The sequence below is a fragment of the Pteropus alecto genome, unplaced genomic scaffold (genome assembly GCF_000325575.1).
Source record: "Pteropus alecto unplaced genomic scaffold, ASM32557v1 scaffold232, whole genome shotgun sequence".
Taxonomy (NCBI): domain Eukaryota; kingdom Metazoa; phylum Chordata; class Mammalia; order Chiroptera; family Pteropodidae; genus Pteropus; species Pteropus alecto.
In genome coordinates, this window is record NW_006432450.1 from 119,280 (window position 1) to 136,354 (window position 17,075).

Sequence of the window (17,075 nt, forward strand, 5' to 3'; positions counted from 1 at the left end):
AAGTGCCTTTTGTTTATTTGTTTTTTGATAGCTAAAGCAATTTAAAAAAAAATTAAGTTTATCAGGGTTAATTTTTGGGTATACATTATAATTTGACATTTATATATTCTATTATGTGATTACCACCCAGAGTCCAGTTTCCTTCAGCTATTATATATTTGATCCCCTTTACCACTTCACCCTGCCCCAACTCTCCTATATTTGACCTCCTTTACTCTGTCTACCTACCTCCTCCTTCCCCTATAGTGGACTATAACCACTAGTCTATAGTACACGTCCATGGGTTTCTGTTTATTTGTCTTGTTCATTTGTTGCTTTTAGGTTTATATCCCACATATGTGATATCATGTGATTTTCAGCTTTTTCTGTCTGATTCGTTTTGTCAGCATGATTATTTCAAGGTCCATCCATGTTGTCACAAATGGCAGTATTTCATCTCTTCTTATGGCTGCATCTCCACCAGAAAAGAATTCATTCCCATCTTAGACAAGGCCTAGCATAGGTCCTTTTTTTAAATAATTTTTTTTTTTTTTTTTGCCATTTTAAAAAGAATAACATTTACAGGATGAACCTATTTTGGTTGAGTCCTTGACAATGACTTAACAGTCTCCCTGACCTGTTTTTAATTCTGTCCAACATCAGTTAAGATTCAGTATTATCAGAGCATAGCTAAAAAACATTTACATGAAACACTAAAGATGGTTTGAAATAGGCATGCCAAATGGTTTGTCTCCCATTAGCCTGCATGGTCAATTACTTTGGTTGGAGATAGTCCCTGAGGTGAATTTAACTGAGGAACTCATGGGTACATGGCTAAGGCCTCTGGTTTCCATGTGGCCTGACCTGTCTTAATAAAGACAGGTGCCCTTGAGAAAATCATTTCAAGTAGCTTCAGACTTACAAAGTCAACAAAGTTTAAAATGTGTGCATTTTGTGCATTTTGAAGTCCTTGATGTTGTAGACTCAACTGCAGTAAAAGTATATAACCTACGAGGCATGACTTTTTCCTCTAGAAAGGAAGGAAAAAGGAACTAAGCTTGGATATTGGGGGGACCAAATGATGAGTAACCAGATCTTAGGGAGCTGAGTGGGCCAGCATGGAAATGACTCTAGAAATGAGTGTCAAAAATTTTTCCAACATATTAATGTTTCACTTGGAAACCATGGTGACATGTAAGGGAGTTATAAGTGTGCCAGACAGTGGGAGAGAAAAAACAGAAAAAGGTTAATTAGTGTCTCCCTCTACAGGAGATTCCTGTGAAGACACGCAGCCATGCTAACAGAGCACCCCATCAACTCAATTCCTCAGGCCCGCTGCACACATGCACCTTCTGGCCTGTCTAGCACTTTCCACCAGTACCCTCACAGCCTGCCACTGAGGCTCAGTTCTAGAATGTCTACTTCTCCAGGAAATTATTTCTGAATAACCCCACCACAACCTTGACTCCCTCTGGTTGAGCTGCAACTCCCCAGCATCCTCTGATTACGTTCAGGCACTTAAATGTGGATTTATAGTGATTCTTTATCTAACTCTGTTTCTGTGGATTGCAGTGTCCTTGAGAACAGGACTATCTTCTATTTAGTTTTGTATCTTCAGCATCCATCACAAATTGAGCATATTGCTGGAACACAATACGATACAAATTTTAAAAATATATGTGTGATCTTTGGAAACATGGTGGAGTGAGAGACATCCCCAGATCTCTTGCCTTGAAACAATAATAAGCTGAACATCTAAAACTCAACAATAACCACCCAAACTGCACACCAATGTGTCTGAGCATGGGATCTGCGTATAAGAGCTACCACAGGTCAGAACCCCGGGTTTCAGGTGGTGGACTGGGAGAAATAAAGAAGCTGCTTCTTGCAGCCTCTAGAGCTCCCTGATGGAGGAGGGGAAAGGGAGAAGGAGCTGTGAGTTCCCTGAACAGCCTTTCCTGGGAAAGTTATGAGCTTCCCATGGCTGGTGGCAGGGCTCAATCATCAGCAGAAGGCAGAGAAGTGGGATGGCAGAAAAACAACAGTTGATTTTACCTGCCGCACTTACAAAACCAAGGCTGAGCTGCAGCTCCAACCCGAACCCAGTGGGCCTCTCCCCCCATACCCTCCAAGACCGATCACTGTGGAGACCAGGAGAATCTGAGCAAATGCTACTGAACCTGTTGTTAATACTGACAGGGGCTGAAACCTAGGATAGAGAGCCTTATTAAATATCCAACAGAAAATAAAAAGGCATTTGTAAGGCTTTATATAAAGCAGGGATCCAAGAGGCTTAGATGCCGCCTACTGGAAACCAAAAGAAAAGCACCTTCTTTGCTACAGGGACCTTTATATAATAAATCTTCTTTCTGGAAAAACAGCAGAATACACTTCCATTAATTTCCTGGTGGAGAAAGAGTATATTACACACTATGAACAGCCAAGGTGACAAGACATCTTGGAAATAAAGCGAAAAAAACTCCAGAAAACAAGCTTACAGATATAGAAATGTGCGATTTAAATGACAGAGAATTCAAGACGGTACTTCTGAAAAAACTCAGTGAATTCTGAAACGAATCATATCAACAATTTCAAGAATTGAAAAACAACGAGATGAGCAGAGCAAGGAGATTGAAACCCTCAAAAAGAACCAAATAGAATTTCTGGAGATGAAGAACACACTGCAAGAGTTGAAAAATGAAATAGCAAGCTTGGAAAATAGAGTGGACCAAATGGAAGAAAGGATCAGTGATATTGAAGACAGAAATCTGGAAAAAAATCAGAAGGAAGAGAGACACCGAAGAATGAAAAATAATGAAAGAGAAATACAAGAACTAGTTGATACCATCAGGAGAGGAGACATAAGAATAATGGGCATTATTGAAGGTAAGGAAAAAGGAGCAGGGACTAGATAGCATTTTCAGACAAATAGTTGAGAATTTCCCAAATCTAAGGAATGAGTTGGAGCTTGGAATTCAAGAAGTCAACAGAAACCCAATTATCTCAATCCAAAAGGCTTTCACCAAGACACATTGTATTAAAATTATCAAAAATCAATGACAAAGACAGAATTCTCAGGGCAGCCAGCAAGACAAAAATGGTAACTTATAAAGGAAAACTCATTAGATTATCCTCAGACTTCTCAGCGCAAACCTTATAAGCCAGAAAGGAATGGAATCAAATATTTAAACTATTAAGTGAGAGAAACTACCAGCCTAGAATAATGTATCAGGCTAAACTCTCCTTGAGATATGAAGGAGAAATGAAGACCTTTCCAGACACATATAAATTGAGAAAATTCTCAACTACGAGGCCTACACTAGAGGAAATACTGAAATGGATCAGCTCACATAGAGCAAAATGATGAAAAAAAATAGATAATTAAGAATAAAGTGACAATCAGGCAAATAGTAGCAGAAGAGTACAACTCTTACTAAGAACAGGGCATTATAAGCTTAACTAATAAGAAGAGAATTGTTATAACAAGAAAATAATGAATGTACAGCATACATAGGAGACAAACTGAGATAACAATGACTGAAAAGGAGAGGCTTCAAAGATCCAAATTCACAAAGGAGAATGGAGATAAGAGATATGTAGAAGAAAAAAGACAACTGTACATATGTAACTATCATTTACATAATTATGATGGTAACCACATACAAAAGATTCAGAAATGAAGTATATAACAGAAAACAAGAAGAACAAGAGGCAAAATTCACAAAAGCCAAACAAAATAAAGAAAACAGAAACACAAGGATGAGCTAGAAATGGAAATACCAAGCTACCAGAAAGCAAATGATAAAATGGCTATAAGAAAACTTCATATTTCAATTATAACCCTAAAAGTAAATGGACTGAAATCACCAATAATGGATCAAAAACAAAACCCAATCAATCATATGCTGCCTCCAGGAGACACATCGCAGCTCCAAAGATGAATATAGACTCAAAGTGAAAGGGTGGAAAATGATATTTCAAGCAAATGGCATTCAGAGAAAGTGAGACTAGTGGTACTAATATCAGATGGAATAGACTTCGAAATAAAAAAGGTAAAGAAATATACTGAGGGACACTTCATAATGATAAAGGGAATCATGCACCAAGAAGACATAACACTTATTAATATCTATGCTCCCAATCAGGGAACCTTGAAATATGTAAAGCAATTACTAACAGAACTGAAGGGAGAAACAGACCAAAACACTATTGTAGTAGGGGACCTAAATACGTCACTGTCATACATGGACAAATCATCCAAATAGAAAATCAGTAAAGAAATAACATTCTTAAAGGACACATTAGACCAACTGGACATAATTGACATTTACAGAGCCTTCCATCCCAAAACAGCTGCTTATACATTCTTCTCTAATGCACGTGGAACATTTTCTAGAATCGATCACATACTGTAACACAGAGATAGCCTCAAAAAATATAAGAGGGTTGAAATCATGCCAACCATATTCTCTGATCATCATGCTTTGAAACTAGAGATCAACTGCAGAAATAAATCAGGAAGAAAGACAAATACATGGAGATTAATCAACATACTACTGAAAAATAACTGGGACAGAGAAGAAATAAAAAGGGAGATCAAGAGATACATAGAAATGAATGATAATGATAGTACAATATATCAAAACTTTTGGAACACGGCAAAAGCGGTCATAAGAAGAAAGTTCATAGCATTACAGGCCCATCTCCAAAGACAAGAATGAGCCCAAATATACAACCTAATGCTTCATCTTAAAAAACTGGAAAAGGAAGAATAAATGAAGTCTAAAGTTATCAGAAGGAAAGTAATAATCAAAATTAGAGCAGAAATAAATGAAATTGAAAACAAAAAACTGATAGAAAAAAATAAATGCAACAAAGAGCTGGTTCTTTGAGAAGGTTAATAAAATTGACAAACCTCTGGGTTGACTCACTAAAGAAAAAAGAGAAAGGACACAAATAAACAAAATCAGGGATGAAAGAGAGGAAATTATGACTGACATCACAGAAATACAAAGGATCATACAAGAATACTATGAAAAAGTATATAACACCAAATTTCATAACCCAGAAGAAATGGATCAGTACTTAGAAAAATACAATGTTCCTAGACTGAATCAAGAACTGGAAAATCTAAATAGACCAATCAGCAGTATGGAAATTGAAACAATAATCAAAAACCTACCAAACCTACCAAAAAGTACTTGATAGCCTTCACCAGAGAATTCTATCAAACATTCAAAGAAGATTTAATACCTGTTCTCCTCAAACTCTTCCAAAAAATTAAAGAGGAGGCAATACTTCCCAACACATTTTATAAGGCCAATATTACCTTGATACCAAAACCTGGTAAAGATACACAAAAAAAGAAAACTACAGACCAGTATCTCTCATGAACACAAATGCAAAAATCCTAAATAAGATACTAGTGAACCGAATACAACAACATATTAAAAAGATTATACGCCACGATCAAGTGGGCTTCATCTCAGGGGCACAGGGATGGTTCGACACATGCAAATTGATTAATGTGAACTACAGACCAGTATCTCTCATGAACACAAATGCAAAAATCCTAAATAAGATACTAGTGAACCGAATACAACAACATATTAAAAAGATTATACAACATGGTCAAGTGTGCTTCATCCCAGAGGTATAGGAGTGGTTCAATATACGCAAATTGATTAATGTGATACACCACATAAACATCCATTTATGATCAAAACACTTAACAAAATTGATATAGAACGAAAGTACCTTAAAATAATAAAGGTCATCTATGACAAACCCTCAGCCAACATTATACTTAATGGTGACAAAGTAAAAACCTTGTGTCTAAGATCAGGAACAAAGCAAGGCTGTCCACTATCGCCACTGTTATTTGGTATAACATTGTAAGTTCTAGTGAGTGAAATCAGACAAGAGAAAGATATAAAAGGCATCCAAATAGAAAATGAAGAAGTCAAACTGTCACTATTTGAGGATGACATGATTCTCTATATAGAAAACCCTAAAGATTCCACAGGAACACTACTAGAAACAATAAGTAAATACAGTACAGTCTCAGGATACAAAATCAATGTTCAAAAATCCATAGCTCTCCTATACTCTAATAATGAAGTGTCAGAAAAATGGGAAAAAGAATTCCTGCAACAAAAAGAATGAAATTCTTAGGAATAAATTTAAGGAAACAAAGGAAGGACCTATATAATGAAAACTATAAGACCCTATTAAAAGAAATCGAAGAAGATATAAAGAAATGGAAAGATATTCTGTGTTCTGGATTGGAAGAAACGACATAATTAAAATGACCATATCACCTAAAGCATTATACAGATTTAATGCAATTTCCATCAAAATCTCATCGGCATTTTTTAAAGAAATAGAACAAAATATCATCAAATTTGTATGAAAGCATAAAAGATCCTGAATTGCCAAAGCCATACTCAGAAAAAAGAACAAGGCTGGAAGCATCACGCTGCCTGACTTCAAATTATACTACAAAGCAACAGTAATCAAAACGGTGTGTTATTGGCAGCAAAACAGACACATGGACCAGTGGAAGAGAATCGAGAGTCTGGAAGTAAACTCATATTTATATGGGCAAATAATTTTTGCTAAAAAAGCCAAAACATACACTGGAGAAAAGAAAGCCTCTTCAATAATTGGTGCTGGGAAAATTAAAAGACCACTTGCAAAAGAATGAAACTAGACTGCTGTCTATCAGCACACACCAAAATTAACTCAAAATGGATTAATGACCTGAATATAAGACCGGAATCAATAAAATGTATAGAAGAAAACATAAGAATGAAACTCAAGGACCTTGGACTTAAAGAGGATTTTACAAATTTGACCTCAAAGGTAAGGGAAGTAAAAGCTAAAATAAATGAATGGGACTACATCAAACTTAAAAGCTTCTGCACAGCAAAAGAAACTGTCAATAAGGTAAAAAGACAACCTTCAAAAAATAGGCAGAGGACCTGACCAGATACTTCTCCCTTGAGAACATACAAATGGCCAACAAATATATGAAAAGATGCTCAACATCTCTAGCTATTACGGAAATGCAAATCAAAAGCACAATGAGATACCATCTCACACCTATTAGAATAGCCATAATCAATAGGACAGTAATAACAAATGTTGGAGAGAATGCAGAGAAAAAGGCACCCTTATACACTGCTGGTGGAACTGCAAATTAGTACAGCCACTATTTAAAACAGGATGGAGGTTCCTCAAAAAACTAACAATTGATCTACCATATGATCCAGGAATCCCTCTACTGGGTATTTATCCCAAAGACTTGAAAACCCATATCCAAAAAGATATTTGCACACATTATTCACAGTGGCCAGGACATGGAAACAATCGAAATGTCCTACGATAGATGATTGGCTAAGGAAGCTGTGGCACATATATATACAATAGAACATTACTCAACCGTAAGAAGATTGCCATTTGTGACAGAATGTATGGACCTTGAGATAATCTTGCTAAGCGAAATAAGCCAGACAGAAAAAGTTGAAAATCACTTGATATCACTTATATGTGGGATATAAACCTAAAAGCAACAAATGATCAGGACAAATAAACAGAGACTCATAAACATGGTCGATAGGCTAGTGGTTACCAGAGGACTATAGAGTAGTAATTACTAGTGGGGGATGAAGAGGAAGATAGATGGGTAAAGCGGGTCAAATATAGGGTTTAGGGGGAGGGTGAAGTGGATAAAGTAGATCAAATATATGGTAGCTGAAGGAAACTGGACTTTGAGTGGTAAACACACAATAGAATATACAGATGTCAAATGATAATGTACACCTAAAAATTATATAATTGTATTAACCAATGTTACCCCAATAAACTTAATAAAAAATAAAATAAATAAAATAAATTTTAAAAAGTCACTAAAAAGAATGTGATAGTTAATTTTATGTGTCAACTTGACTGGGTCACAGGGTGCCCAGATATTTGGCCAAACAGTATTTCTGGTTGTGTCTGTAAGGTTGTTTTCACATGAAATTTACATTTGAATCCATAAACTGAATAAAGCAGTTTGTCTTTTGAAATGTGGGTGAGCAGCAGCCAATACATCGAGGGCTTGAATAGAACAAAAATGTGGAGGAAGAGAGAATGTACTCTTTCTGACTGCATGACCTGATATATTGGTTTTCTTCTGCCCTCAAACTGGAATCTACACTATCAATTTTCCTGGGTCTCCAGCTTATAGTTAGTAGAATGTAGGATTTCTCAGCTTCCATAATCGTGTGAGCTAATTTCTTATGAAAAAAATCTCAATAGATATACAAATACGTTGATAGATGATAGATAGATAGATAGATAGATAGATAGATAGATAGATAGATAGATAGATAAATAGATGATAGATGAGTAGATGAATGATAGATGATAGATGATAGAGAGAGAGATAGGTAAGTAGATAGATAGATAGATAGATAGATAGATAGATAGATAGATAGATAGATAGATAGATGATAGATAATCTTCTATTGGCTCTGTTTCTCTGAAGAACCCTAACTAATATAATACGAATGGAAATTACAACAGCAACAACATCAAAAAAACTTTTACTAGTCCATTTTTGTAGGGAGTGAAGCCTGTAATCCTCTCCACTGCAGGAGTTTCTGTTGCCCAGTCAGCAGCTTTCCTTCAATCCTCTACCACTCTGCCACCAACTACAAGTGTAGCCCAAGGTAAGCCCTGGAATTACTCGCCACTCAGACCATTGAGAGGTTTGTGAAAAGGAAAGCCCATTTGAAACAGAATCTATTCTATGGCAAGCTGACTGTGTTCCCTTTGGGACAGGACCTGAGTCATGTGAATTAAATTTGAGTTCTTATAAATGAATTATTTATGAAGTTTAACCCAGAGAACTGATACTTCAGAGGGGATATTAGAGTGACATCCATTCTACAGGCATGTCTATTCTCCTGTGTTCTGCATGGGGCTTAAAGCACTAGCAATGCCCACTGGACAAGGTCCCTTTTTCATGGAGACAGACAGAAAATGTACACCTGTGTGATGTGCCCAATTCAATAACAATCACCAAGAGGGACAGATGTGAGTAGGAGTGTGGAGAGTGATCGGGGTGGTGTTTTAAAAAGGAGGTCAGATGGAAGCCCCTTTGATAAGAAGATATTGGGCAGAGCTTGCATAAGGAAGGTGAGGGGATGAGGTGAGGGACTGGCCATGGAGATCCCTGCAGAGGGAGTCCAGACAGATTGAGAGCAAATGCAGAGCACTCAGGTAGGGCAGTCTAGTCAAACTTTAAGGATATAGGAAAAACAAGGCGTGAGCACAGGACGAAGGGACAGCAGGTGCTGAGCCAGGGCCAGATGGTCTTCAAGCAAGTTATGATTACTAATTTGAAATTCTCTGAATGAAATGGGAAAATCTGAACAAAGCAATGACTTATTTCTGAAAAAGACCACCTGGCTCCTTTTTGGGGATAGTGTAAAAGGCCAATAGTACAAGAAGAGAATTTTGATTAGGAGGCCTCTGCTGGAAAAAAACAAAAAAAAAAAAAAAAGGAAGGTGGTCAGACGAGGGTTGTGGTAGTGCAAATGGGGATGTCTCCAAACAGAGAGCCAGCAGGATTCATTGCAGAGTGTGAGAGAGAAAGAGAGATCAAGAACATCTCTAAGGATGACTTCAGTGGAAGCAGGTAAGGGTTAGAGGGGATTAATGATTTAGAAGAAGGATGCTGAGACTGTGTAGGAAGTGAGGGCAAGGAAGAAAAAGGAGGCTGAGGCACCAGCCCAAGGAACTCTGACATTTATAAGTCAGAGAGGTGGGGAGACCCACCATGGGAAAGGAGATAGGAGAATAATCCCTTATTTAAACCTTTCTGTTCTTCCACTTGAGCAGTTGGTACCTTGATCTGGGATGCAACACACAGTATTGAGCACCTGCCATGTGCCTGATTTGTACTCATGATGGAGTACATGCTTCTGATCTCAGGGAACTCTCAACAATGAGGGTGTCTGGTAGGGAAGACACATAGGAAAGTAGATAGGTCATCTTATTGATGTTGGTCCTGTGTTAGACAAGGCCATGTGTCAGTGTCCGCAGGGGAAGTGATGAGGCACCCTCTACCTCACCTGGATGTTAGGAGATATCGAGGAGTGTGCTGGTCTTGAAAGATGGACAGAAATTGACCAGGTTCACAGTAGGGGCCATGGAAAGGCATGGACTACTGGATGGGGACAGTACTGGGTGTATAATATCCTACATGATTGTGACAATGCAAGGAATTCTTCAGCCCACCACCCAGCAGACCTTGACATCTCTCTTCCCTATGTGGCACTTTTTCTCACTTAAGACACATTACCATATTCACTAATTCATTAAGTAATTATTAAGCCTTTACTATGTGCTAGGCCTGGCAAATACTTGTCGAGTGGACAGATGACATTTCTGTCTTTTGGAAGCTGATTTGTAGGGAATATGAGTAATAAACAAATAAACAAGATAGCTGTAAGTTTCATGAAGCAAATAAAACACAGACATATTCAGAGGGGCTATGTGGGGCTGGTGGTCAGAGAAAAATCTCTCTAAGGAGATGGCATTTGAGCTAGACCTGTCATGTGCATCTGGAGGGAGTTTCTGAACTAAACTCAGAGTGGCCCAAGAAACATGAGGCCAGTGAGAGAAGGAGAGAGTGGTACAGAGTGAGTCATAGTGTTCAATAGGGCCAGAGCATGTTTGGACTTGGCTAAAAAGGTGAAGTTTTACTCAAAGTAGGAGGTAAAGTCATTGCTGAAAATATTGAGCTGACAGGCTGCTGGATAAAGAATACCTTACAGTGCTAGGAGATGTCCTGTGGCTGAGGCGAGAGGTGGCAGTGGGCAGGAGTTGCCTTTAGGATAGTTAAAAATGGTTGGGTCCAGGTTATTATTCAGAAGTAGAGCTCAAAGCCTTGCTAAAGAGTGAGCAAAATCAAGGATGATACATTGTTTCTTGGAATGAAATTGGTTAATGCTGCACAGACATGAGAAGACCCTTCCGAATCCTTTGTTTATATGCATCACAGCTCTTAGCATTGGACATACCTAACAGTCATTCAGTCTGAAGCTTCCCCAAGGACATTGCTTCCTTAACCACACTGACCTTGCTCAGATGCATCCAGTGAGCTTAGTGACAGGAATAGAACAGTCCTCCAGGGCTCTGTCAAGCCTGTTTGTCCTGGCAGCCAACTCTCTGAATGACAGGAGACTTGGAAGAGGAATGTGCAATCACATTGCCAAATGAATCTACAGGTATGAGACCCTCTCCAAGAATGGTTCCAAATTCTAATTCTTTTATTTTTATCTATTTTTTCAGCTAATTCTGCCACAGAGCCAGCAGAGGAGCTAGCAAATGCGATCAAATCTTTCTCATAGCATCTCATTCTCATTGTGTCTGAGAAGGTGGCTGGGCACATGATGCTGCATGCCACCAGAGGTGCATGTTTTCTCTGAATTAAAGCATTATCAGACAATGTCAGACCAAACACACAAGCAAGTCTCAGGGGTCTACTATGTACTCAGAGCTGAGCTGAATTTAACATGTTAAATTGTTAATCTGTTGTTAGCTCCTCTCCGCTCTCTGTGGCTTGCTGTGTTCTAGGTATGCAGGGCTGCATGCACTTGTCAAATTGGTACAGGCTATTGTTCCTCTATCATTCTATCTCATACTTTGCGGAAGGTTCTGGGGCTCTCTGAGCTGGGATGTAGTGGTGGTCTCACATGGTGTCTATAGGCTGTCCTAGAGACATCAACCCTACTTCTACTCAATTATTGAAATCTATTTTCAGCCAGTGAATTTATTAGACAGAATTAGCTTTAGTCCCTTTGTTAGAGTCAGTGCCAAATAAAGTCAATGACATGTAAAACAGGTAAAATGAGATAACATTACTTTTTTCAGGGAGTATGTTAAGGAGCTTGAAAAGTACAAAGCACAGTACCTGTCATACAATATGTGCCAAATTTAATGAGAATGAGAGACAAAGAGAGAAATATTGAATATTTGGGTGTGCTATATTTTTCAGGTAGGGTAAAAGTATATTGATAACTTCTACTTATTGAACAACTGAACTGGGTACTTTGTTCACTTCACCAAAAGCTCATGAAGTGTTAGCAAATGAGGAAGATGAGACTCAGTAAGATCAAGTACTTCACCCAGGGTCCCAGAGTTGGTAAGATTTGAGCCTTGCTGTGACTCTAGGCTAAGATTCTAGCCAGCTGTGTTGTCACTCAGGAGAGGATGATCTGGCTGTAGGAGTCACTATGGGAGAGGGGACTCTGTGTGGAAGGTGAGTGGTGGGGTTGAGGAAGAAACATAGGTTGGAATGGGGTTAGGGTTTTCAAGCTGGGACAATGAGACAGATGAGGGGAGATGAAGACGGACAAGGATCAGGATGTTCAAGGGAGCCTGAGTGTAAATAAGGTGGGGCCAGACAGCTGAAGTTCACCCAAGCAGTCAGGCAGTTCAAAGAGAAATACAGTTAAGTTAGGGTTTCTTTAAGAGTATCTCTATATCTTCTTCTGCAAACTCACCACAGAAAAGCACAAAAAAAGTGGATCTGAGTAAAAAAACTAAAAGTTGTAGTTTGGAATGTCCATGAGGCATTTTAGTGGATATGGTCAGCATCAACTGGGAATGAATGGACTTTGAAACTACAGAGAAGTGCTGGACTGGTGATTACCGAGGGAGTCAACTGTGGACCCTGGAGCCTCTGGCATGACCTCACATCCTCATCAGTATATGTCCTAGATAATATTCCCAAGTCCTTAAGGTAAAACAGGGACCACGATTTCGTGGGGGTGAGTGAGATCATTCTCATAAATCCCTCTGAAGAGTTCCCGACTCATGCAATAGACTTAAGAAAAAGTAGATACATCTATGGATAAAAGCTGAACTTAGGGTATAATGTCATGTAAGTGAGCTCTAAATTTTATGAAATCTCATCTTTTCACATATAATTAAACATAACATTCATTCTAAAAATATTTTCAACCAGAGGTCTCTGATTTAGACCAAGTTGCTATATTTTGGTGTTTATAGACTTTGACTAGTGTTCATATCTATGAAGGAGGGAGAAAGAGTCAGCTGAGTGAGTTGTAGTGTCTGTCTGGAAATTATTTTCTTGATCATAGCTAAGATGGCCATAAAAATTATAAGTCAAACTGACAGAGTAGGTAGATAGGTAGATATAAACCAGAGGGAGAGGCACAATGAAGAGTTAACAAGTCCCTGAGACTGGCTCAGCAGAAGAATGTATACAACAGGATATTATAATTAAACATATCTCCAAACTAAATGGACAGGCAAGATACCAGTCAGTATCTGGCACCTTCCCCTTTCTCCCACCTGCTGTTGCTCCCTCCAGTCAGTTAACTGCAGAAGATCATTGTATGACCTTACTCTGGGGGCACTGGACTGGTATGGGCAAAATTAGTTAACTGGGCATGCGCCTATCCTCAAAATTCCTGTGATGCAAGCATATGATGTCTCATGTATGGGCACGCACTGCACAGGTCCATGCCAGAAGTGGGAGGTTCTGAGGAAGAAACAGGGAATTTGTGCCATTTGCGTAGGTGGAACAGAAGGAGAACAAAGAAATCCTGGGGCCCATAAAAAATCAAACCCTCAATTTCTTGGCGCACTTGATTTTCTATGGAGCTGCCGGCTTGGACTTCTCTCGAGTGTACTTTGACTGTTTTACTTAATAAAATCACTTCTATTTGCTATTCTTTGCCTGCTGTCTTTCTTCTCCAAGCATCAGATCTCCACGTAGATCTTTCATGAGTGATCCAAAGATCTAGCCTGGACTCATACAACACAGTCATCTAAGCACCGGTAACAAAAACAAAACATATTTGAGAGTGAAAGAGAAGAGGGCACTATTATTAATGGCCCCAGGAGAGGTGTCAACCTGGGGCACCCCTGGACATATCGCTGACTGTTACGGTAAGGGAAAGTCATCCTGGGAGAAATGTGCTGCCCCGGTGGCCTTGGGTTTTGGGGAAATGTCCAGGGCTACAGAGCAAATCCAAAATCCAGCTGCTGTTAGAAGTTCCAGGTTCATATCGCACTCCTATTTCCTCCCACTCTCTCCAACTCACTCACCAAGCTGCTGCCCCTTGGCCCTGGAATGTGCCCAGACTTTCAATTCTCAAGCCTTGGAACTCTTTGTTCCCTCTCCGTGTAGTGTCTTCCACCAGCAACTCCCATACTTGCTCTTTCTGACCCTTCTGACATCAATTCAAATACACTCTTCATAGACTCCAAAACCCACCACCCAAAGGAGGTACCATACAATACTTCCTTGCATGGCTCTTATCACAATAATTGGCCAAATGTTTCTCTGCTCTACTTAAATGTGAGATCCACAAAGACAGTGGCTGAGTCTGCCCTGTTCTCACCTAAATCTTTAGCTCTTATAATAATGTCTAAAATATAATAGCCACTCAAGAAACATGAAATAGAGGAGTAAATAAATTAGGCTGGGCTCTAAGTTGACCCTATAGATATCCCCTGGTTTGAAGACTCATTAATTCTATTCTATCTATGCTGTTATTGATTTAGGGATTTCATTTCTTTCCATCTGAGGTCAATGATACAAAAGAAATGTGTGTACTTTCCATCAAATTTACCCACTAGATGGCACTTGAAATACCCAGCCTGGCCTTTCTACTCCTGCTCCCAACTAATTTCTTGGGCCTCATCACCTCCAGGCTGCCCTTGCTGATGCTCCATAGCACCCAGGATTCCTTGTTGTCCCCTCTGACACTACACTACATTTGTCCACTTTGATGTAGGCCATCTGTCCTAGTGGCTTTTGGGGTACTCCTTTAGCTCAGGGACAATGCCTGACGCAAAGCAAGGCTCAACTTGTTCAGTAGGTGTTTGAGGGATGGAGAGGGTTGCACGTATGCACCAATAGCCAGAGACACTGAGGGGCTTGCAGAGGAAGATCCTAATTTTCTAGGGGGCATATATTTAGGCCTCTACTAGTGGCAGATGCTGGATGCTAATGGCAGAGGAAATTTATTCTGAATATAAAAGTGGTTAACATTCTGCAAACATTTTCTATCTCAGACATGCACAGACCAATTTTAATGAAATGTGTTGGTTATAGAAACTTTGTTATCATACGCATTCACTGAATTGCATTTAGACTTCACTCTGCCGTAGAGGACTTTCATGGTGGAATTTAATCAAATTACTTGTGTGCTCAATACTGCTTTCCTCTGGATTTTTTGGTTGTGGCTCTAATAAAAATGCTTGCTTTTCTTCTCTTGAGCGAATCATTGCTGTGTGTAGCCATGAAATATTGTTTACTCCTACTTTATTGCAGGTTTAAATTACTTGGATTATTTTGTTGGACAGTAGCTCCCTGAAGCACAATGAATCAAATTATTAATTACTGCTCGAGTATGCATGTTCCTTTGGAAAACTTAGAATCTCCTTCAGTGATGATGACTTCTGAGTCAGTCCCTGGGCTCCAATCAAATCCAAACTTCCTGACAAAAAGATGTTGCCATTTGCTCCTCTGGTACTGAAAGTGGAAAACATTGTGACATCAATGGGCCCCTCGCACCCTATGCCTCCTGATCTTGGTAGAATAGGCACTCTATGCTCCATTCAGCAGGCCAAGAACAAGTGTCTATCACACCTGCATTTCCCCCACAACAGCCATCTATTTTGCATCTTCTATATTTTTTAGTAGGCAACAATGGACAAGAGCTTTCTAAAATGCAAATATGGTCATCTCCTTTCCCTTGAAAGTGCTTCAGGTCCTTTCTGTTGCCCTGGAAGATAAACGAAGGCTCCTCATCTGCAATATTCCATGGTCTGGTCTTTCCTACTGCTCTACCTTCATTTCCTGCTGCTTCTACCATAACCCGCTCTAGCCATGCGCTGCCTGCCAGACTGACTTTTGGTGTCTCCTTTGTTTTTTCAGGTCTATGGATGGTCCTCCAGACCTCCATCATTCTTCAAGCAATGGATTTCAAGCACATCAGTCCGGTCAGGAATATTTTCCAAACCTTTTGCTGTGTGAGGTTGTCGCTCCTGAGTCACGAGAGCCCTCTGATGACCAGAATCAATCTTACCCTGAGTACATGGACTGGGAGGCACACCTCTATGTTGTGAGTGGGAGAGTAAGTCTCCCTCATGGGGTACTTAAGGATCACTCCAACCAAGGAAAGGTATATAAAACTAAAGGATTTTGTAGGGGTTTAGAACCAGGCACCACAAGATGTGCCCCAGTGTTCTGTAGATTATTTTGAGCTAAAGGCTACCAAGACAATGTGGGCTCAAGAGAAATTTCTGCTCTCCACCTCTAAGTACCTAGAATATTTGAATTAGAGGCCTGGCACATAATAATGGAATATCAGTGACCATAACCCCCTCTAGCCATGCGCTGCCTGCCAGACTGACCTTGGTGTCCCAAGGTGTCTTACCTCATCCTTAGCTCATAGTGTCATATATACCTCATTTTCCCCTTTCTGTCTCTGAACCTCTCATGCATATTACGTCTCTGACTATCTCATGTATGTGGGGTTCCCATACATATGTATGTAATTAAATCTGGCCTTTTTTTTTTCTTGCTAATCTGTCTCGCATCTATTTGATTATTAGACTGACGAAAAGAACCTTAAAGTAGAAGAAAGTTTATGCCTTCCCACAATTTATTATACTCAAAAGTCCTGGAGAAGGAGGTTGTATGGGAGGAGCTCTCATAGATTGAGCTTAATCAAACAGGTGAGGAGTCAAAAGAGAGTGAGTACCTGGGGGTCTTTACTATGAGTGCCTTTATTAGGGGTCAGGGTGGAAAACACAAGCAAAAAAACATTATGGGATTTCATTGGCAAATTGGAATCTCACTGGGTCACAGTCAGAGGAGGGCAAGTAGAGGAACTTGTGGCAGGGACCAGCCTATCATACTGGTACATCTGTTCACCAGGTAGTACTCACAACCTGTTTGTGGGAATGTTGAGGCAACAGGAAAATATGAATTTTTAAGAATTTACAGTACACTATCACATGCCTACAAGTGACCCAGGTGGCCCATGTGAGTATGTTGG